The sequence below is a fragment of the Phyllobates terribilis genome, unplaced genomic scaffold, assembly GCF_046119375.1.
Source record: "Phyllobates terribilis strain yellow unplaced genomic scaffold, ASM4611937v1 Scaffold_9__5_contigs__length_417890890, whole genome shotgun sequence".
Lineage (NCBI taxonomy): Eukaryota > Metazoa > Chordata > Amphibia > Anura > Dendrobatidae > Phyllobates > Phyllobates terribilis.
The window spans coordinates 67,052,776-67,074,873 of record NW_027362769.1 but is presented as its reverse complement, the minus strand read 5'-3'; the positions used below and the strand labels follow the sequence as shown (position 1 = coordinate 67,074,873).

The 22,098-nt window shown below is 47.5% G+C and overlaps 1 long non-coding RNA gene across 11 annotated transcripts in view; it reads right to left on the bottom strand.

Moving 5' to 3' along the window:
* Positions 1–22,098, bottom strand: part of LOC141161581 (uncharacterized) — a 239,147-nt gene that overhangs the window by 111,293 nt on the left and 105,756 nt on the right. For all 11 annotated transcript variants that reach the window (XR_012250652.1, XR_012250644.1, XR_012250654.1 and 8 more), the window contains one exon: positions 779–869. This is a non-coding gene — a long non-coding RNA (uncharacterized lncRNA). The remainder of the gene's footprint in view (positions 1–778; positions 870–22,098) is intronic.

The window sequence follows — 22,098 nt, the reverse complement described above, 5'->3', positions numbered from 1 at the left end:
TTTCAGGGCCCCATACTGGCAAAATGTTCGGGCCCCCTTGAGACTACCCCCAGGATGCACCTTAGCTCCGCCTGCACCCCAGCTCCACCTCCACCCCTCAACCTTCCACAGCCCCACCGTCCACTCTTGGAAAAACTCCACTTCTGCACCATGTCCTCACCAATCACACATTAACAGTTCCCATTGAACACAATATCACATACATCGTCAGAAGCTTTTGTTTTGGCCAAAGGATTTTTTAAAGCCGCCACCATAATACGGAGACTCTTCTGGCCGGACCCTACTCTACTCTAACCTATTAAACATTTGATAAATTGACCAATTCTCTTTTTAGGTAAATTTTTATTTATTTTTCTTTAAGGGAATGTGTCACATAAAGTTTTTAAAATGATCAATAATATCATATACAAGGGAGAAATACAGTCACACCATAACCAGACCACATGATACCATCACATAGTGACCGAATAATACCATGTACAAGAAATATCTACCGCCACACCATGACCAGAACACACAGTGACTGAATACTACAATAATGATCATTAATAAAAAAACACAATACTAATATTACCATAAGCGCCATTTTACACAGGAGCTCTGTATATACTATACAGTGTATAGTGTAACTGTGCAGGTAAGATAGATGATTACCAGTGACATAATACACAGAAGCTTTTTATATAGTGTCAGTGTACAGGTAATACAGTGATCAGCAGTGACATTATACACAGGAGCTCTGCATGTAGTGTATAGTGTAAGTGTACAGGTAACACACCTTGACTCACTGGTGACGTCTCTAGGTGAAGTCCTTCATCTTCGCTTTTCTTCTTTATCCAACACAGACCGCCATAATTTCTTCCTTGTTTCTGAAGAAAATAACATAGTTATCTAGAGCAGTTTCCAGAGCACATTTCCCAATTTTCCCCCAACTTCTACACTACACCAGATGAAGAAAAAAAAGGGACATAGTGTTGCCCTGCACAGTAACAGGACACCCCCTCACTAAAAACAGTATCCTCAAAAATAAAATACATCACAGCAGTAATAATATCCATAATTAACCCCTACAGTAATAATTTCCCCCAACATGGTCCCATATGTACTCCATTCTGGACCCTTCATGTCTTCATCCTGTCCTCATATGTTCTCCCATCCTGGTCCCATGTGACTTCATCTTGCCCCCATTTGTCTCCATTCTGCCCCCATTTGTCTCCATTCTGACCATGTGTCTACATTCTGCCCCATGTCATCTCCCATTATGCCCCCATGCCATCTCCATTCTGCCCAATGTCAGTTCCCATTCTGCCCTCATGTCTCTCCATTCTTCCACCATGTGCCTTCATTTTGCTTCTATGTCATCTCCCATACTGCCCACGTGTCTCCATTCTGCACCGTGTCTCCATTCTGCCCCATATCATCTCCCATTTTGCCCCCAATGTCTCTATTCTGCCCCCATGTCATCTCCCATTCTGCCCCCATGTCTCCATTCTAAACCCAAGTCATCTCCCATTCTGCCCCGTATGTCTCCATCCTGCCCCCAATGTCTCCATTCTGCCCCATGTCATCTCCCATTTTGCCTCCATGTCTCCATTCTGCCCCCATGTCATCTCCCATTCTACCCCCATAGTCTCTATTTTATCCTGTCTCTCCATTCTGCCCCGTATGTCTCCATTCTGCCCGCAATGTCTCCATTCTGTCCCCAATGTCTCCATTTTGCCTCTATATCATCTCCCATTCTGCCCCCATAGTCTCTATTTTATCCTGTCTCTCCATTCTGCCCTTATTTCATCTCCAAATCTGCCCCCAATGTCATCTCCCATTCTGCCCCCAAGTCATCTCCCATTCGGCCCCAATGACATCTCCCATTCGGCCCCAATGACATCTGCCATTCAGCCTTCATGTCATCTCCCATTCGGCCCCCGTGTCATCTCCCATTCGGCCCCCATGTCATCTCCCATTCGGCCCCCATGTCATCTCCCATTCGGCCCCCATGTCATCTCCAATTCTGCCCCCATGTCTCCATTCTGCCCCCCATGTCAACTCCCATTCTGCCCCCATGTCATCTCCCATTCTGCCCCCATGTCATCTCCCATTCTGACCCATGTCATCACCCATTCTGTCCCCATGTCATCTCCCATTCTGTCCCAATGACATCTCCCATTCTGTCCCAATGACATCTCCCATTCTGTCTCAATGACATCTCCCATTCTGCCCAATGTCATCTCCCATTCTGTCCCAATGGCATCTCCCATTTTGTCCCAATGGCATCTCCCATTCTGTCCCAATGGCATCTCCCATTCGGTCTCAATGTCATCTCCCATTCTGCCCCCATGTCGTGCCTTTACAAAAAAAGGGGAAAAAAAAGTTACTATTAATTTTCTGGCCGGCCATTTAGTTAGATAGGGGTCGGGTAAGATAGTGTATGTATGTACATAGGGATACTGAATATAGAACTTATCAGAAACTAGCATGGTGAAGGCAGTTAGTGAAGATATAGATATATTTGATATTTAATAGATAGCAGCTAGCTATATAAGTTGATAAAAGATAATGAACAGCTTGATAGGTGATACATTGGTAGATATAGATATGCACCGAATGATAAATGGATCTATCTATCCATTATCTATCAAATTCAAATTAGCTTTATTGGCCGGACTAAATTCACATTAATTTTGCCAAAGCAAGTGTACAATAGGAAATAGGGACTGTAGGAACAATGGATGGGGGCACATCTAGGGTGGGGGCTATGGAGGTCCATGGCATATCATAGTTCTTTCCTCTATCTACCCATTATCTACCTATCTGAGGTGTCACATCACATCTGTAGATTTCTTTTTTTATTACTTTTATTTTATTGTGGAGACCTCCTCTCCCCTATATATATATATATAATTATATATATTTATATTCCACTGTACATGAGCTGTATTTATAGTTCCTTTCAAATAAAATCAGATTAATGGAGTCATAAAAAAACCAGAGGATCACTGAGGCATCACTTCACCTCTTTTGTGCAGACCTTCCTCTCACCTCCAGCATACTACTGGGCCTCAGCTGTATTTATAGTCCATAAAATGAGAATTTTTGAACTTAGGGAGAGAGACATTTTTTTGACTCATCACAAGAGAATGGAGCGGCGCCTGCTAATATAATGAGCCGCCCCTGCTGAACACCCTCCTGCTATAGAAAGCCCAGCTACAGTGGAGATTTAGGAGATTTACCCTGAAAAGACGTTGCTTCTGTCCCTTCTCCCAAAAGCTCATTTGCATATGTCACTGATGGAGCGCTGTGATTGGCTGACACAGTAGCTTAGCAGTTAGCATGCGCAGTGGCATCTATTGGCAAGCAAAGCTTTCAATCTGTGCATGCGCCGCCCACTGTGTACAGAGGACCAGTGCGGGAGCGTGCACAAGAAGGGGCTGTCATCACCGCACACAGGCGCGCACTGGATTGCTCCCAGCATATTTGTTATTGACATTCAGGGCTGCCACCAGGAATTTCAGGGCCCCATACTGGCAAAATGTTCGGGCCCCCTTGAGACTACCCCCAGGCTGCACCTTAGCTCCGCCTGCACCCCAGCTCCACCTCCACCCCTCAACCTTCCACAGCCCCACCATCCACTCTTGGAAAAACTCCACTTCTGCACCATGTCCTCACCAATCACACATTAACAGTTCCCATTGAACACAATATCACATACATAGTCAGAAGCTTTTGTTTTGGCCAAAGGATTTTTTAAAGCCGCCACCATGATACGGAGACTCTTCTGGCCGGACCCTACTCTACTCTAACCTATTAAACATTTGATAAATTGACCAATTCTCTTTTTAGGTAAATTTTTATTTATTTTTCTTTAAGGGAATGTGTCACATAAAGTTTTTAAAATGATCAATAATATCATATACAAGGGAGAAATACAGTCACACCATAACCAGACCACATGATACCATCACATAGTGACCGAATAATACCATGTACAAGAAATATCTACCGCCACAACATGACCAGAACACACAGTGACTGAATACTACAATAATGATCATTAATAAAAAAACACAATACTAATATTACCATAAGCGCCATTTTACACAGGAGCTCTGTATATACTATACAGTGTATAGCGTAACTGTGCAGGTAAGATAGATGATTACCAGTGACATAATACACAGAAGCTTTTTATATAGTGTCAGTGTACAGGTAATACAGTGATCAGCAGTGACATTATACACAGGAGCTCTGCATGTAGTGTATAGTGTAAGTGTACAGGTAACACACCTTGACTCACTGGTGACGTCTCTAGGTGAAGTCCTTCATCTTCGCTTTTCTTCTTTATCCAGCACAGACCGCCATAATTTCTTCCTTGTTTCTGAAGAAAATAACATAGTTATCTAGAGCAGTTTCCAGAGCACATTTTCCAATTTTCCCCCAACTTCTACACTACACCAGATGAAGGAAGAAAAGGGACATAGTGTCGCCCTGCACAGTAACAGGACAGCCCCCTCACAGAAAACAGTATGATTAAAAATAAAATACATCACAGCAGTAATAATATCCATAATTAACCCCTACAGTAATAATATCCCCCAACATGGTCCCATATGTACTCCATTCTGGACCCTTCATGTCTTCATCCTGTCCTCATATGTTCTCCCATCCTGGCCCCATGTGACTTCATCTTGCCCCCATTTGTCTCCAGTCTGTCCCCATTTGTCTCCATTCTGCTCCCATTTGTCTCCATTCTGCCCCATGTCTACATTCTGCCCCAATGTCTCTCCATTCTGAACCCATTGTCATCTACCATTATGCCCCATGTCATTTTCCATTCTGCCCTCATGTCTCTCCATTCTTCCTCCATGTGCCTTCATTTTGCTTCTGTCATCTCCCATACTGCCCACATGTGTCTCCATTCTGCCCCATATCATCTCCCATTTTGCCCCCAATGTCTCTATTCTGCCCCCATGTCATCTCCCATTCTGCCCCCTCACTCCATTCTACCCCATGTCATCTCCTATTCTGCCCCCATGTCATCTCCTATTCTGCCCCCATGTCATCTCCCATTCTGCCCCCGTTATCTCCATTCTGCCCCATGTCAGTTCCCATTCTGCCCCTATGTCTACATTCTGCCCCCATTGTCATCTCCAATTCTGCTCACATGTGTCTCCATTCTGCCCCAATGTCTCCAATCTGCCTGTATGTCATCTCCCATTCTGCCCCCAATGTCTCCATTCTGCCCCATGTCATTTCCCAAATGTCATCTCCTATTCTGCCCCATGCCATCTCCCATTCTGCCCCCAATGTCTCCATCCTGCCCCATGTCGTCTCCCATTGAGCCCCCAATGACTCCATTCTGCCCCCATGTCATCTTCCATTCTGCCCCCAATGTCTCCATTCTGCCCCCATGTCATCTTCCATTCTGCCCCCAATGTCTCCATTCTGCCCCCATGTCATCTTCCATTCTGCCCCCAATGTCTCCATTCTGCCCCCATGTCATCTCCCATTCTGCCCCCAATGTCTCCATTCTGCCCCCATGTCATCTTCCATTCTGCCCCCAATGTCTCCATTCTGCCCCCATGTCATCTCCCATTCTGTCCCCATAGTGCGGCTTTACAAAAAAAAGTTAAAAAAAAAGTTTCTATTCATTTTCTGGCCGGCTACTTAGTTAGATATATATAAAAAGAAAGCGCAGCAGCACTCCATTATGGCCAAGATACATAAAGACAATAAAAGCATTTGATCTAAACTGTATTATTACTCACTAAGCTTTACTTACAAAAAATGGAGGTTCTTAGCGCATAAATTGGCCTATTCATGTGTGCCCATCAACCGCTGCAAGGTGACCTCCCATCTGATGGGTACTACTCTGCCAAATGCCTCTCTTGGGCTATAAGCCTACATGGACAAAACATGTCATTTCTGGGCTAAAACACCTACAATTTAAATGGGCTGGTAGAATAGAATATACATCACCTGCTGGTTAAATGGGAGGAGTGCAAGGTCAGACAGGAGGCAGTTACAACCTCCTATAGTAATATGTAATAAGAAAACTGACCAGCAAATCCTAATGTGAACAGGTGCTAGCTGCAGAAACTGCACAATACATATAGAAAGAAAGCGCAGCAGCACTCCATTAGTCAGATAGGGGTCGGGTAAAATAGTGTATGTATGTACATAGGGATACTGAATATAGAACTTATCAGAAACTAGCATGGTGAAGGCAGTTAGTGAAGATATAGATATATTTGATATTTAATAGTGTGGTAGGATGACTCACTCGGCCACTTCCGGAAGTAGACTCAGGAACCCGGGTTTTCTTTGCAGGCTTTATTAACAGCATAAAGCTCTGCACTCCAGCAAAATAAATACAGCCTTACTTGGCTAAACAACAAAACAAAAGATAAACTGTAGCACAGTCCATATACGTGTGTGCGGGTCGTCTACACAGGTTATGTCCAGCCTTCAGCTCCTCCTGAGCTATGGCTGTCCAGTCTGGAGACCTCGCCTCTCCAAACACAACTCAAAGGAAAAAACAGGACGGAACATTTAAATGATGCTCAGCCACAGCCGGAGGTATCGGGAATGACGTCCCTCCCATCACTGTCATTCCCCTGAAACCACGAACTTTAAGTGAGTTAACCCATCAGCATATAACATGCTGGCAGAAAGTCCACTGGTTTCAGTTCACACAGGCCAGCAACCTGTGCGACACATACCTCCCCTTATATACCATACCAGTGACTGTCACAATGGATAGCAGCTAGCTATATACAGTAAGTTGATAAAAGATAATGAACAGCTTGATAGGTGATACATTGGTAGATATATAGATATGCACTGAATGATAAATGGATCTATCTATCTATCCATTATCTATCAAATTCAAATTAGCTTTATTGACCGGACTAAATTCACATTAATTTTGCTAAAGCAAGTGTACAATAGGAAATAGGGACTGTAGGAACAATGGACGGGGGCACATCTAGGGTGGGGGCTATGGAGGTCCATGGCATATCATAGTTCTTTTCTCTATCTACCCATTATCTATGTATCTGAGCCGTCGCATCACATCTGTAGATTTCTTTTTTTACTTTTATTTTATTGTGGAGACCTCCTCTCCCATATATACAGTACAGACCAAAAGTTTGGGCACACCTCATTTAAAGATTTTTCTGTATTTTCATGACTATGAAAATTGTACATTCACACTGAAGGCATCAAAACTATGAATTAACATATGTGGAGTTTTATACTTAACAAAAAAGTGTGAAACAACTGAAAATATGTCTTATATTCTAGGTTCTTCAAAGTAGCCACCTTTTGCTTTGATGACTGCTTTGCACACTCTTGCCATTCTCTTGATGAGCTTCAAGAAGTAGTCACCGGAAATGGTTTTCACTTCACAGGTGAGCCCTGTCAGGTTTAATAAGTGGGATTTCTTGCCTTATAAATGGAGTTGGGACCATCAGTTGTGTTGTGCAGAAGTCTGGTGGATACACAGCTGATAATCCTACTGAATAGACTGTTAGAAGTTGTATTATGGCAAGAAAAAAGCAGCTAAGTAAAGAAAAACAAGTGGCCATCATTATTTTAAGAAATGAAGGTCAGTCAGTCCGAAAAATTGGGCAAACTTTGAAAGTGTCCCCAAGTGCAGTTGCAAAAACCATCAAGCGCTACAAAGAAACTGGCACACATGAGGACCGCCCCAGGAAAGGAAGACCAAGCGTCACCTCTGCTTCTGAGTATAAGTTTATCCGAGTCACCAGCCTCAGAAATCAAAGGTTAACAGCAGCTCAGATTAGAGACCAGGTCAATGCCACACAGAGTTCTAGCAGCAGACACATCTCTTCAACAGCTGTTAAGAGGAGACTGTTATGTTCTGCTACCAAAGCTAAGGAAAGAGAGGAGATCTGTCCCTACTATGAGACTCAGCTGAATCCCTACGATGTAACAGGGAACCTGATCCTGCGATCAGACCTGCTAAAGTCCTAATCTAGTCTGTACGAAGACCTATAGATGTGGGGAGGGAATCCCTACAAGTACTAAGGACTGGGAGGAATATGGGACACCTCCTAACAGAAATAGTAGCAGACAGACGAACAAACAAAATAGATAGAACATAGAGGTCCGTAGACCAAGCAAACTAACAGAGTTAGATACAGAGCACAGGCTAGCTAGAAAGTAGATATACAATGAAGTCCAGCAAAGCCAGAAGGGCGGAGCAGGACTAAATAGGCCAACAAGGTCATGTGACCAGCAAAGGAAAAAAAACCTAACAGCAAGGTTCTAACAGTACCCCCCCTTCTAAGAGGATCCTCCGGATCCCCTAGGACCAGGCTTATCAGGAAATCTCCTGTGAAACGCTCTGATAAGTCTGGACGCGGAAACATCATCTGACCTCACCCAAGAGTTATCCTCGGGTCCGAAACCTTTCCAGGCCACAAGATACTGCAAACTACCTCTATACCGTCTAGAGTCAAGGATGCGAGAAATTTCATATTCCCCGTCCTCCACCACCGGAGGAACAGAGGCAGAGGCGTCACCATCCGACACAACAGCTTTTTTTAACAGAGAGACATGAAAGACCGGATTAATTCTCCAGGAGGTAGGAACCTCCAACCTAACAGCAGATTGGTTGACAACCTGAAGCACCTTAAAGGGCCCTACAAACTTGGGACCCAATTTCTTAGAAGGAATCCTCAACCGCAGATTCCTAGAGGACAACCAAACCATGTCACCAACAGCGAACAAAACCTCCTGTCGTTTCCTATCAAAGTAGTCTTTAGATTTTCTGTTGGCCTCCTGAAGATTACCACGCACATCCGTCCAAACTCTTTCCAAATCACCGGAAAAATTCTCCTCCTCAGGCACGGCAGATCCCAACTTGGAGAACGACCCAAACGACGGATGTCTCCCAGAACAACAAAAAAAAGGCGAACAACCAGCAGAAGAAGATGTATGATTGTTCAGAGCAAATTCAGCAAGTGGCAGAAACTCAGACCACCCCTCTTGATTGTCTGCCACAAAACAACGCAAGAACTGCTCAACATCCTGGTTTTTCCTTTCTGTCTGGCCATTAGATTCAGGATGATATCCGGACGAAAACGACAAATGAATTCCCAACCTGTCACAAAAGGCACGCCAAAAACGAGCCACGAACTGAGGACCCCTATTAGAAACAATGTCAGTAGGAACGCCATGAAGTCTGACAATTTCCTTGACAAAGGCCTTAGCGAGAGTTTTAGCGCAGGGCAGTTTGACGAAGGGAACCAAGTGACACATCTTGCTAAAGCGGTCCACGACCACCCAGATGACAGTAAAACCCTCAGAGGGGGGAAGGTCAGTTATAAAGTCCATAGCCAAATGTGTCCAAGGAGCACTGGGGACCTCCAAAGGACAAAGCAACCCCGCAGCAGGAGTATGTGAGGACTTAGATCTAGCACATATAGTACATTGGCGCACCCACTTAATGACTTCCTTCTGCCAACCAGGCCACCAAAAACTGCGACCCACCAGTCTCTTGGTCTCAGAGATTCCGGGATGACCTGCCAACCGAGATTCGTGACACTCAACAAACAAATCTCTCCTAAAGGTCTCAGGCACAAACAACCTCCCATGAGGAGTGTTAGATGGGGCATTCTCCTGAGCTTTAAGAATCTCATCTTCCAAAACGGAGTCTAAAGCAGCTATCACAACACCTTCTTGTAAAATGTTTTCCTCTTTCTCAGCACCGACTATGGGAGAAAAACTGCGAGACAAGGCATCCGCCTTAACATTCTTAGTACCAGGGATGTAAGTAACGGAGAAATTAAACCGCGAGAAAAACAGTGCCCACCTAGCCTGACGGGCATTCAGGCGCTTGGCAGCATCAAGATATATCAGATTTTTATGATCCGTAAGAACCTGAACGGGAAATTCCGCACCTTCCAAGAAGTGGCGCCAGTGTTCAAATGCGAGTTTAATAGCCAATAATTCCCGATTACCAATATCGTAATTCAATTCAGTCTCCGAAAATTTTTTTGAAAAAAAGGCACAGGGATGTAATCCATCCCCGTTATCCTGAGACAATACTGCGCCAACCCCCACAGAGGAAGCATCAACCTCAACCAAAAACGGCCTAGTAACATCAGGCTGCATAAGGATGGGAGCAGAGGTGAACCTCTCCTTGAGATACACAAAAGCTTCAATGGCCTCAGAAGACCACTGAACCGCATCAGCACCTTTCCTGGTGAGATCAGTCAGAGGTTTGACAATACTAGAAAAATTTTTTATGAACTTTCTATAGTAATTGGCGAAACCCAAAAACCTCTGTATCGATTTCAAACCAATAGGCCTAGGCCATTCCTGCACAGCCTGAACCTTAACCGAATCCATCTCAAAACCTTTGCTGGAGATAATGTAGCCCAAAAAACTAATTCTCTGTACAGCGAACTCACATTTCTCCAGCTTAGCAAAAAGCGAATTGTCCATTAATAACTGTAATACCTCACGCACGCTCCGCCAATGAGACTCCAGATCTGGCGAATAAATCAAAATGTCATCCAAATACATAACCACATTTTTACCGATCAAAGGTCTAAGGATGTCATTAATCAGATTCTGAAAAAATGCAGGAGCATTAGTGAGACCAAAAGGCATAACCAGATTCTCAAAATGACCCACAGGAGTGTTAAAAGCAGTCTTCCATTCATCACCCTCCTTCATGCGCAACAGATTGTATGCCCGCTTAAGGTCAATTTTAGAGAACCACTTGGCCCCCAATAACTGGTTAAACAGATCAGGAATCAATGGCAGTGGGTAAGGATTGCGTACCGTAATTTTGTTAATCTCACGAAAATCCAGACAAGGACGTAAACCGCCGTCCTTTTTTTTTACAAGAAAAAAATCCAACCGCCACAGGAGACTTAGAGGGCCTAATGTGACCGGCGGCCAAGCTTGTCTGTATGTATTCCTCCAAAGCCTTCCTCTCAGGAATAGTAAGGTTAAATAAACGACTCTTAGGAAGAGTCGCTCCAGGGACAAATTCAATAGAACAATCATAGTCTCTATGGGGAGGCAAAACCTGCGATTCCTTCTCAGAAAAAACTCTCCAAAAATCCTGAATAGGAACAGGCAATTCTCGCCTATCCAAAGCTGCAATACGCCCGTTACAACACTTGTCATAACATTTATGGCTCCAGGATTTAATTTCACTGGTAGACCAATCCAGTACAGGATTGTGAAATTTTAACCAGGGCAAACCCAATATTACTGGAGAAGGCAAGTTATTCAACACTACCAAATCCAATTTCTCATGGTGAACACCATTAATAGTGAGAGGAAATTCACTGACCTTGAGAGTAATATTCTTCAAAGGGGAGCCATCCACAGAAACCACAGCAATGGGGGATGACAAAGGTTCAGGTTTTAAATTGAGTTTTTCCACGAATCCCCCATCAATTACATTCAGTGTAGACCCGCAATCAACAAACACCCGAAATTCCATTAATTTTTCCTGAGCAATCGTGGAAGCAGCTAAAAATATACCCTTGGAATTTAAACAGGCAATACGGGCGTGACTGACCATTTTTTTTTCTTTCTTCATACGAAGCTCACAGCCTTTAATCAAATGACCAGATTTTCCGCAGTAGAAACACAAGCCTTGCGAAAAACGACGGTCTTTTTCTTGAGAGCGAGGTGCCACCGATCCAATCTCCATCGGTTCACCACTGTTAGTACACACATTATCATAACCAGAAACTGACATAGCAGAGGATTTGCTCTCATTAACCCTAGCACGCAGTCTTCTATCCACCCGTATAGCTAATTGCATAGCCTGTTGCAAATCTTCAGGTGTAGGATAAGCAATTAGCAGGTCTTTAACCCTTTCACTGAGCCCAGCAAGAAATAGACTTTTCAGAGCAGAATCGTTCCACCCTGTTTGAGTGGACCAACGACGAAAATGTGTACAATATTTTTCCACATTACCTGATCCTTGTTTTAGACGTCTCAACTCAGTCTCAGCTGATGCGACACGGTCAGGATCATCATATAATAGTCCCAAAGCAGAAAAAAAACTATCCACTGATCTGAAGCATGAATCACTAGGTTGCAAAGAAAAGGCCCACTCCTGAGGCTCTTTGCGCAAAAGTGACATTATGAACCCTACGCGCTGGGATTCATCCCCAGAGGACTTAGGTCTCAAACGAAAATACAATAAGCAAGCATTTTTAAATGAAAAAAATTCTCGGTGTTCACCAAAAAACAAATCCGGCAAACATACCTTAGGCTCCAAGAAATGTGCTCCAGGACAGTTACTCACGTGCTGACGGAGCTCGGCCACCTCCAGAGAGAGTCCCTGCAGGCGATGAGCCAAATCCTGAACCGACACCATGATGGAACAGAAAAATCTTTCCTTAGAGAATTTGCTGGTGGACTTACTGTTATGTTCTGCTACCAAAGCTAAGGAAAGAGAGGAGATCTGTCCCTACTATGAGACTCAGCTGAATCCCTACGATGTAACAGGGAACCTGATTCTGCGATCAGACCTGCTAAAGTCCTAATCTAGTCTGTACGAAGACCTATAGATGTGGGGAGGGAATCCCTACAAGTACTAAGGACTGGGAGGAATATGGGACACCTCCTAACAGAAATAGTAGCAGACAGACGAACAAACAAAATAGATAGAACATAGAGGTCCGTAGACCAAGCAAACTAACAGAGTTAGATACAGAGCACAGGCTAGCTAGAAAGTAGATATACAATGAAGTCCAGCAAAGCCAGAAGGGCGGAGCAGGACTAAATAGGCCAACAAGGTCATGTGACCAGCAAAGGAAAAAAAACCTAACAGCAAGGTTCTAACAGAGACTTTGTGCAGCAGGCCTTCATGGTAAAATAGCTGCTAGGAAACCACTGCTAAGGACAGACAACAAGCAGAAGAGACTTGTTTGGGCTAAAGAACAAAAGGAATGGACATTAGACCAGTGGAAATCTGTGCTTTGGTCTGATGAGTCCAAATTTGAGATCTTTGGTTCCAACCATCGTATCTTTGTGCGACGCAGAAAACGTGAACGGATGGACTCTACATGCCTGGTTCCCACCGTGAAGCAAGGAGGAGGAGGTGTGAGGGTGTGGGGGTGCTTTGCTGCTGACACTTTGGGGATTTATTCAAAATTGAAGGCATACTGAACCAGCATGGCTACCACAGCATCTTGCAGCGGCATGCTATTCCATCCTGTTTGCGTTTAGTTGGACCATCATTTATTTTTCAACAGGACAATGACCGTAAACACACCTCCAGGCTGTGTAAGGGCTATTTGACCAAGAAGGAGAGTGATGGGGTGCTACGACAGATGACCTGACCTCCACAGTCACCAGACCTGAACCCAATCGAGATGGTTTGGGGTGAGCTGGACCGCACAGTGAAGGCAAAAGGGCCAACAAGTGCTAAGCATCTCTGGGAACTCCTTCAAGATTGTTGGAGAACTATTTCTGGTGACTACCTCTTGAAGCTCATCAAGAGAATGCCGAGAATGTGCAAAGCAGTCATCAAAGCAAAAGGTGGCTACTTTGAAGAACCTAGAATATAAGACATATTTTCAGTTGTTTCACACTTTTTTGTTAAGTATATAATTCCACATGCGCTAATTCATAGATGCCTTCAGTGTGAATGTACAATTTTCATAATCATGAAAATACAGAAAAATCTTTATGAGAAGGTGTGTCCAAACTTTTGGTCTGTACTGTATATATATATATATATATATATATATATATATATATATATTTATATTTATATATACATATATATATATTATATACACTGCTCAAAAAAATAAAGGGAACACTCAAATAACACATCCTAGATCTGAATGAATGAAATATTCTCATTGAATACTTTGTTCTGTACACAGTTGAATGTGCTCACAACAAAATCACACAAAAATCATCAATGGAAATCTAATTTATTAACCAATGGAGGCCTGGATTTGGAGTCACCCCCAAAATTAAAGTGGAAAAACACACTACAGGCTGATCCAACTCTGATGTAATGTCCTTAAAACAAGTCAAAATGAGGCTCAGTATTGTGTGTGGCCTCCACGTGCCTGTATGACCTCCCTACAACGCCTGGGCATGCTCCTGATGAGGTTTTGCATGGTCTCCTGGACAGTCTGAGGTGCAACGTGACGTTGGTGGATGGAGCGAGACATGATGTCCCAGATGTGCTCAGTCGGATTCAGGTCTGGGGAACGGGCGGGCCAGTCCATAGCTTCCATGCCTTCATCTTGCAGGAACTGCTGACACACTCCAGCCACATGAGTTCTGGCATTATCCTGCATTAGGAGGAACCCAGGGCCAACCGCACCAGCATATGGTCTCACAAGGGTTCTGAGGATCTCATCTCGGTACCTAATGGCAGTCAGGCTACCTCTGGCGAGCACATGGAGGGCTGTGCGGCACTCCAAAGAAATGCCACCCCACACCATTACTGACCCACTGCCAAACCGGTCATGCTGAAGGATGTTGTAGGCAGCAGATCGCTCTCCACGGCGTCTCCAGACTCTGTCACGTCTGTCACATGTGCTCAGTGTGAACCTGCTTTCATCTGTGAAGAGCACAGGGCGCCAGTGGCGACTTTGCTAATCCTGGTGTTCTGTGGCAAATGCAAAGCGTCTTGCACGGTGTTGGGCTGTGAGCACAACCCCCATCTGTGGACGTTGGGCCCTCATACCACCCTCAGGGAGTCGGTTTCTAACCGTTTGTGCAGACACATGCACATTTGTGGACAATCGAACCGAACTACCAGCGTTGTGTAATCTATATGAAAATAGTGCACTGGGAATCCCAAATAGAATCAACAAACCTACAGAGAATACGGAGTAAATTCCCACTCAAACAAGAGATATTAGTGATTAAAAACACATATTTATTCGATCATTTAAAATATAGATACAAAAAATATATATATGAAAATAGTAAGTCATTCGGGGTAGGAGTCACATAAACAGAGCCGCAGGAGTACTTAAATCCTCATGCCCTCAATACAACGGTATATATAAAGTTTAACAGAGTAGTATCAAACAGCAGATGGAAAGTAGTGAAATATCAAAAAGTTAGCAATAAATGACACATAACCATCTACAGAAAACTGCCTGTAAACAGTGGGTTAACAGGTAAAACCACCCTCCATCTAAGGATCTGGTATATTGAAAATGCAATCATATTCAAGTCCGATGTAAGCAATGGGGATTAGCGTACGGCTCTGGACACCCCGACGCGCGTTTCGCGTTGCTTCCTCGGGGGGCTGTGGTTGTGGCAAGATGATTGACATACCTAAATACAGTCCCGGGATTGGTGGCAGGTGGTACTGCTGATTAAACGCAGCGCATGAGCGGCGGGCTGGTTCCCCCATGACACGTCGCGACAGGCAAAGTTCCCGGTGGGAGCGCGGGTGGGAACAATGCGTTCCACATGACGTCACTGACCCGCACCCCCATCATAACGTAAGCCTCTCAGGACGCGACATGGCAAGGATAACACCGCGCATGCGCGGCACAGCGGCAGCCATCTTAAGTGAGGGACACATATAAGGCAGGTAAACATAACTGGCAGTTCACATATAATGGTGTATATACAACAAAGGGAACACGTTAATGCACAACAAGGAGTGCAGTAAGTATGTCACATCCTTTAGTTAACAAACAATATATATAAAATCCCTACGTACATAACGTGTGATGTCTATAAACACCATATACCAAAGAGGGGGAAAAAGCAGAGAGAGAAAGCTCAGTATACATAAATCCCATAGATATTACAAACAATGGAACAATATCATTAATATATATTGCTAAGTAAGTGCTGATGATTTCCCCAGTCCATATCAAGTATGATGGGTACAAAAGAAAGTCTTATTGTAGCGCCGGCGTCCCTGCACTCTGCTAGGCAGGGACGCTGTTCCCCTCACCTCCCTGCTCCGTGCCCGGCGTCCTCCTCCCGCTCTGCTGGCAGCGCGCGCTCCTTCCCGTCCACCGTGCTTAGGGCGCGCGCGCGCGCTCTCCCTCCCTCTTAAAGGGGCCGCGCGCGCCGTCCTAAGGAGTCCCCGGCCAATGGCCGGAGGACTTCACCATATTTAAGGCACCTCCTCCAAAATGGAGGTGCCCGAGCAATGTTGTTGCACTGTTCACTACTCTGCTTCAGCCCTCAGGTCCCGTTGCCAGTTACCTGCCAGTTACCTGCCAGATTCCTGCCTGATTATCTGCTACCTGCCTGCTAGTCTGAGGTCCAACGGTCTGCCTTACTACTCCTGTCAGTCTGTCTAAGGACCAGCCTGCCCGCTCACCTGGGAGCGCACATCAGCCACCTGCCTGCTTGCCTGAAGTCCGACGGTCTGCCTTCCATCTCCTGTCAGTCTGTCTATGGACCAGCTTGCCCGCTCACCTGGGAGCACACACCAGCTACCTGCCTGCTAGTCTACCTGGAGGCTCCGCCGTCACGTGCTGTGACCACCTGCCTGTCCAGTGACTCCTGCTCGCTCACCTGGGAGCGCTCATCTGTTGCCAGTCTGCTAGCCTACCTGGAGGCTCTGCCGTCACGTGCTGTGACCACCCTCCTGTCCAGAGACTTCTGCCCGCTCACCTGGGAGCGCTCATCTGCCGCCTGTCTGTTGGTCTTCCTGGAGGCTCCGCCGTCACATGCTGTGACCACCCGTTCATCCAGAGACTCTCGCCTGCTCACCTGGGAGCTCACGTCTATCATCAGCCGCCACAGGTCGTACCAACCCTTTACCTAGAGACTGCCCCGGTCACTTGCCGTGACCATCTGCCCGTTCATCCAGAGACTGCCCCGGTCACTTGCCGTGACCATCTGCCCGTTCATCCAGAGACTGCCCCGGTCACTTGCCGTGACCATCTGCCCGTTCATCCAGAGACTGCCCCGGTCACTTGCCGTGACCATCTGCCCGTACATTCAGAGACTGCCCCGGTCACTAGCCGTGACCTCCAGCCCGTTCACTCAGAGACTGTCCCGGTCACCTGCTGTGACCTCCTGCCCGTCTTCCCTGGTCGCCACCCGCTCCCTTACAAGGACTGCCCCCTTGTATAGTAGCTCAGAGGTTCCGCCTCCCAGACCCGTTACAGTTTGCTCGGGCCAAGGAACCCGGTGGCACCCAAGCTCCCTCGCTCTCGGACCTGTGTCATGAACTGTCCCGTCAAAGGTCCCAACAGGAGTCCATCCTGGGTCACCTGCGGAATGTCAATACTCGCCTGGACACTCTGACTGCTCCACCAGCAACCTCCGCCAGTGCCATGTCTCGCAATCCGGCAGCTCCGCTGCCCACTAATACCATGGTATCCTACCCCGGACCCCGGCTTTCTGCACCTCCTCGCTTCGGAGGCGACTCCGCCCAGGCTCGGGGCTTCATAAATCAGTGCACCCTGCACTTTGAACTATTGTCCCACCAGTTTAACTCCGACCGGGCCAAAATTGCATTCATCATGTCCCATCTCACCGGGGAGGCCCTGGCCTGGCTAAATCCTCTATTCGACGAACCCGGACGGAAGACCTCATCCGCATCATCACTGCTACGCCTCCGTCAGGGAAGTCTCACCGTGGGCCAATATGCCATACGGTTCCGTACCCTTGCCTCGGAGCTGGCCTGGGATAACGACGCTCTGGTATCCGTCTTCTGGGAGGGTCTGTCCGGCCGTATTAAAAATGAACTTGCCGGTCGGGACATTCCTACCACTCTCGATGACCTAATAACTCTTGCCACCCGGATTGACCTACGGTTCCAGGAGCGTGCCAAAGAGGTCACCCGTGAGAGGAGGTTTCCACGTCTAGCTCCTACTTTTCAGAAACCCGTCACTCCCTCCGTGTCTACCCAGGTACACTCTCCTGAGTCTATGCAGGTTGACCAGACCAAGATGGTCAAAACCCGTCAGGACTTACGCCGTGCCGAAGGGAGCTGCTTCTACTGTGGCAGTAGGGAGCACCGGATCCGTGCCTGCCCGGAGAGGTCGGGAAACGCCTGTGTCTAGGTTCGCTCAGAGAGGTCAATCTAGACAAGAATAAATCCTCTCCATCTCTGCTGCTGTCAGTCTCAATCGTCTGCGGGGAGAACCGTTATTTCGAACTAGCCCAACTTGACTCTGGAGCAGCCGGGAATCTTATTTCACAGTCCCTGGTAGAGAAATACCGCATCCCCACCAAACCTCTGGCTGTGCCCTTGTCTGTTGCTGCCATGGATGGGGGTCTCTTACCACGCCCCATCCAACTCATCACCGAATCCATTACTCTGCAGGTGGGAATGCTGCATTCTGAGAGTATCTCCTTTCATGTTCTGCCTGGACTCTCTCACGCCCTCTTGCTAGGCCTACCTTGGCTCCAGAGACATGCACCCGTGCTTGACTGGCAGACCGGAGAAGTCCTTCGCTGGGGACAGGACTGCCATAATACCTGTCTGGTTCCCGTCCATCCCGTCCGTCCTTCTCCTACCCCAGCTAATCTACCTGGACTTCCGATTCCTTATTGGTCTTATGCTGATGTCTTTAATAAAAAGGAAGCAGAGACACTACCTCCTCATAGACCATACGACTGCCCTATCGACCTGTTACCTGGTACTACTCCTCCCCGTGGGCATATTTATCCTTTATCCGCTGCTGAAACCCGGTCGATGTCCGAATATATTGAGGAGAATCTGGCCAGGGGGTTCATCCGGAAATCTACCTCCCCGGCGGGAGCAGGCTTCTTTTTCGTCAAAAAGAAGGACGGCTCTCTCCGTCCCTGTATAGACTATAGAGGCCTTAACCAGATCACGGTGAAGAATAAGTACCCCCTTCCGCTCATTCCGGAGTTATTTGATCGTCTGAGGGGGGCTAGAATCTTCACCAAACTGGACCTCCGTGGGGCGTACAACCTGGTTCGTATCCGTCAGGGGGATGAATGGAAGACGGCATTCAACACCCGGGACAGCCACTATGAATATCTGGTAATGCCCTTTGGTCTCTGTAACGCTCCTGCCGTCTTTCAAGAGTTGGTCAATGACATCTTCCGGGACCTTCTCTACTCCTGCGTAGTGGTGTACCTGGACGACATCTTGGTCTTCTCTCCGGATCTCCAGACTCACCGGAGGGACGTTCGTAAGGTTCTGCTCAGGCTCAGGAAGAATCACCTCTTCGCTAAATACAAGAAATGCCTCTTTGAGCAGACCTCGCTTCCGTTTTTGGGCTACATTATTTCTCAGACCGGCCTACGAATGGATCCAGAGAAACTGTCTGCCATCGAGAAATGGCCTCGACCGGAGGGGTTGAAGGCCATTCAGCGATTCCTGGGCTTTGCCAACTACTACCGCCTCTTCATACCACACTTCTCTTCCCGGACTGCCCCAATTTCCGCGCTCACCCGTAAGGGCACTAATCCCAAAGAGTGGCCGCCCGAAGCAGAGGAGGCCTTTCTTTCCCTAAAACAGGCCTTCTCTTCCGCCCCGGTGCTGCATCGCCCGGACGGCAACAAGCAGTTCTTCCTGGAAGTTGGCGCCTCCTCCTCTGGAGCCGGAGCGGTACTTACTCAAAAATCATCTTCCGGGAGAATGGTAACTTGTGGCTTCTTCTCCAAACTCTTCTCCTCTTCTGAGCGCAACTACTCCATAGGAGACCGAGAATTATTGGCCATCAAACTGGCATTGGAGGAGTGGCGTTACCTACTCGAGGGGGCTCTTCACCCGGTAATAATTTACACTGACCACAAGAACTTGGCTTACCTCCAGCATGCCCAGAGACTTAACCCGCGCCAAGCCCGGTGGTCCTTGTTTTTTGCTCGCTTTGATTTTGTTCTTCATTTTCGCCCGGCTGACAAAAACGTCAAAGCAGATGCCTTGTCCCGATCCTTTCTGGTGTCCGATCTCGAGGAAGAACCTAAACATATCATCGATCCCGCCAGAGTAATGCAGGTGGCTCCCGTGAGCCTAAATCGTCTCCCTCCCGGTAAGACGTTCGTATCAGTACCTGATCGGGAGAAGATCCTACACTGGGGTCACTCGTCTAAACTAGCTGGCCACGCCGGTCAGAAAAAGACCCTCCAGCTTATTGCCCGGCACTACTGGTGGCCTACCCTGCACAAGGACGTAATAGACTTTGTTTCTGCCTGTGTGTCCTGCGCCCGCAACAAAGTCCCAAGACACCTGCCAGCCGGTCGCCTTCTTCCGCTTCCTGTGCCTGCTGCCCCCTGGCAGCATATTGCTATGGACTTCATAACTGATCTCCCCGTCTCTGCCGGTTGTACGGTCATTTGGGTGGTCGCTGACCACTTTTCCAAGATGGCTCACTTTATTCCCCTGCCTGGTCTCCCGTCTGCACCCGAGCTGGCTAAAGACTTTATCCGCCACATCTTCCGTCTTCATGGCCTGCCCCTCCACATCGTGTCGGATCGTGGGGTACAGTTCACCTCACGTTTCTGGAGAGCCACTTGTAAACTGCTAGACGTCACTCTGGACTTCTCTTCCGCTTACCACCCACAGTCTAATGGTCAAGTGGAGCGGATCAATCAGAACCTGACCAGTTACCTCCGGCACTTCGTTAATGCCCATCATTCTGACTGGGTGGATCTCCTACCATGGGCCGAGTTCTCCTATAACAATCACGAGAGCGAAGCCTCTTCCAAATCCCCGTTTTTTGTAGTCTTCGGTCAGCATCCTCGGATTCCTTTTCCTGTCTCCACCTCTGTGGACAACCCGGCTGCGGAATCTCTCGTTAGCAAATTTTCCTCCATTTGGGAGAGTACCCGATCCGCACTCCTCCAGTCGTCCGAACGGATGAAAAGACACGCTGACAAAAAACGCCTGGATCCTCCACAATTTCGTCCTGGAGATAAAGTCTGGCTCTCGTCTAAATATGTCCGACTCAAGATACCTTCTTACAAGTTAGGGCCTCGGTTCATCGGTCCTCTGGAGGTCATCAGTCAGATCAACCCGGTGGCCTATAAATTAAAACTCCTGGCCAACTTACGGATCCCTAACTCCTTCCATGTATCTCTCCTCAAACCTGTGGTACTTAACTCTTTTTCCAAGTCTACAGGTACGCCTCCTGCTCCGGTTTCTGCTGAGGACGAGTTTGAGGTAGAGAACATTCTTGCCACCAAAAGGGTAAGAGGAAAGACCTTTTTTCTAGTAGATTGGAGGGGGTTTGGTCCTGAGGAGAGAACGTGGGAGCCCCGGGAGAACATCCATGCCCCTCTTATCCTAGCTAAATTTCTGTCTGGCCTAAAAAAGGGGGGGCCTAAAGGGGGGGGTACTGTAGCGCCGGCGTCCCTGCACTCTGCTAGGCAGGGACGCTGTTCCCCTCACCTCCCTGCTCCGTGCCCGGCGTCCTCCTCCCGCTCTGCTGGCAGCGCGCGCTCCTTCCCGTCCACTGTGCTTAGGGCGCGCGCGCGCGCTCTCCCTCCCTCTTAAAGGGGCCGCGCGCGCCGTCCTAAGGAGTCCCCGGCCAATGGCCGGAGGACTTCACCATATTTAAGGCACCTCCTCCAAAATGGAGGTGCCCGAGCAATGTTGTTGCACTGTTCACTACTCTGCTTCAGCCCTCAGGTCCCGTTGCCAGTTACCTGCCAGTTACCTGCCAGATTCCTGCCTGATTATCTGCTACCTGCCTGCTAGTCTGAGGTCCGACGGTCTGCCTTACTACTCCTGTCAGTCTGTCTAAGGACCAGCCTGCCCGCTCACCTGGGAGCGCACATCAGCCACCTGCCTGCTTGCCTGAGGTCCGACGGTCTGCCTTCCATCTCCTGTCAGTCTGTCTATGGACCAGCTTGCCCGCTCACCTGGGAGCACACACCAGCTACCTGCCTGCTAGTCTACCTGGAGGCTCCGCCGTCACGTGCTGTGACCACCTGCCTGTCCAGTGACTCCTGCTCGCTCACCTGGGAGCGCTCATCTGTTGCCAGTCTGCTAGCCTACCTGGAGGCTCTGCCGTCACGTGCTGTGACCACCCTCCTGTCCAGAGACTTCTGCCCGCTCACCTGGGAGCGCTCATCTGCCGCCTGTCTGTTGGTCTTCCTGGAGGCTCCGCCGTCACATGCTGTGACCACCCGTTCATCCAGAGACTCTCGCCTGCTCACCTGGGAGCT